Consider the following 2,619-nt stretch of genomic DNA (forward strand, 5'->3'; position numbering starts at 1 on the left):
GTGAAAGCACAGACATTGTCATAAGAAGGTTATTATATGCTGTAGCGTTAAGATTTCCCTCACTGGAACTAAGAGGCCTATCCCGAACCATGAAAAACAGCCCCAGACCATTTTTCCTCCTCCACCAAACTTTACAGTTGACACTGCATTCGGGCAGGGTAGCTGCACTTGTCATCCGCAAAAACCGAGATTCGTCGTCGTGGACTGCAGATGCTGAAGCGTGAATTCATCACTCCAAGAGAACGCATTTCCACTGCTCCGAGCCAATAGTGGCGAGCTTTACACCACTCCAGGGACGCTTCGCTGTACATGGTGATCTTTAGGCTAGTGTGCGGCTGCTCGGCCACGGAAACCTATTTTTTGAAGATACCGACGAACAGTCTCTGTGCTGACATTGCAGTTTGGAACTCGAGTGAGTGGGTTGCAACCGAGGAAAACGATTTAAGTGCTTCAGACTCGGCGGTCCCTTTCTGTGAGCTTGTGTGGTTATCACTTTGCTGCTCAGGCATTGATGCTCCAAGACGTTTCCACTTCGCAATAACACAACTTACAGTTGACCGGGCAGCTCATTTGACGAACTGACTTGTTGGAAGATGGGGCATCCTATGACGGTACCACGTTGAAAGTCACTGAGCTCTTCAGTAAGGCCTTCTACTGCAATGTTTGTCTATGGAGATTGCATGTCTTTGTGTCCACATGTTGGGAAGGAACCCGTAAGTAAGCGTTTCACTGGTAGTCTACACCTAACATGTGACAAATTGGATTTTATTTCATTGATCAGGGGCCAAGAAGAGACTCCAACATCAGGTCAGGTAGGTGAAGAGAAGAGATGAGAGATGAGAGAGAGAAAGAGAGAGAGAGAGAGAGAGAGAGGAGAGGCAGAGAGAGAGAGAGCGAGAGAGAGAGAAACAAGGAGAGAGAGAGAGAGGGGGGAAGAGAGAGAGAGGAAGAGAGAGAGAGAGAGGAAAGGAGAGAGAGAGAGAGGAGAGAGGGGGGCAAAGAGAGAGAGAGAGAGAGAGAGAGAGAAGGAGAGAGAGAAGCAGAGAGAGAGAGAGGGTCAAGAGAGAGGAGAAGCAGAAGAGTGAGAGAGAGCAGGAGCGGGTAGAGAGAGAGAGAGAGAGAGAGGAGCGGGGAGAGAGAGAGAAAGAGAGAGCGAAAGATAGATAAAATAGAGAGGGCAGAGAGAGAGAGAGAGAGAGAGAGAGAGACACCAGAAGATAGTGGCTGTGTATTGCATTCTATTGCATCAGGCAGAGGTAACGAGATTTGGAGTTGCCAGCCTCAGACATAGGCTACTAATATGGTGTTTTCTCTCTCTCTCTCTCTCTCTCGTCTGTCTCCTCTCTCTCTCCTCACTAATAAAAAACCAGCAGTTCTGCTCAGCAACACGGTACTTTGACACATTCCGTCGCTGTCAATGTTATTAGACTTGTACGTGTGTGTGTGTGTGTGTGTGTGTGTGTGTGTGTGTGGTGTGTGTGTGTGTGTGTGTGTGTGTGTGTGTGGTTGTGTGTGTGTGTGTGTGTGTGTGTGTGTGTGTGTGTGTGTGTGTGTGTGGTGTGTGTGTGTGTGTGTGCAAGAGCGTATGTGTGGTCTACAGTTCCGTGCGCGAGAGAGGCTTTGAAATGTCACTGCCAAGTGCAAATATTAAATTGATCCCTCACAAAGGAGGACGGCATCTGACCAGGGAATCTACAAACGCTAGTGAATGGAACACACCTCTTTCACATTCTCAAATGTTGCACACTTCAAAAAGGGATTCAATTCGATGTATTCTCCTACTGATCTACACAACCTCACTTCACATTTTCAAAGTAAAAGAGAAATGAAAAAAAAAAAAAAAAAAGATGTTGTGGAGCTGTAGGTCAAAGGGTGTAGTGCTCCGGAGGAACGGAGGAACGGCCGGGACGGAGGAACGGTATGGAACGGACTGGAACGCGAGGAAACGGCAAGAGGAACGGAGGAACGGCGGAAACGGAGGAAGGAACGGCGGAACGGAGGAACGGCGGAACGGCGAAGGAACGGATAACGGAGGAACGGACGGAACGGAGGAACGGAGGAACGGAAGGAGGAACGGCGGAACGGAACGGAGGAACGGAGGAACGGAGGAACGAGGAACGCGCGGAACGGCAGGGAACGGCGGAACGGAGAACGGAGGAACACGGAGGAACCGGCGGAACGCCGAACAGGAACGGCGGAACGGAGGAACGACGGAACAGGAACGGAACGAGGAACGGGAACGGAGGAAGGAGGAACGGAGAACGGCGGAACGGAGGAACGGAGGAACGGAGGAACGAGGAACGGAACGGAGGAAAGGCGAGGAAGGCGGAACGGAGGAAGGACGGAGGAACGGACGGAGGAACGGAGGAGGAACGGAGGAACGGAGGAACGGACGGAACGGAGGAACGGAACGGGAACGGCAGGAACGGGACGAACGGAGAACGGAACAGGAACGGCGGAACGGAGGAACGGCGGAACGGAGGAACGCGGAAGGAACGGACCGGCGAACGGCGAGGAACGGCGGAACGAGGAACGGAACGCAGGAACGGAGGAACGGCGGAACGGAGGACGGCAGGAAACCGGAGGCGGAACGGACGGAACGGGTAGGAGAACGGACGG

This window comes from Salvelinus sp. IW2-2015, unplaced genomic scaffold (assembly GCF_002910315.2).
Source record: "Salvelinus sp. IW2-2015 unplaced genomic scaffold, ASM291031v2 Un_scaffold3678, whole genome shotgun sequence".
Classification (NCBI taxonomy): Eukaryota; Metazoa; Chordata; class Actinopteri; order Salmoniformes; family Salmonidae; genus Salvelinus; species Salvelinus sp. IW2-2015.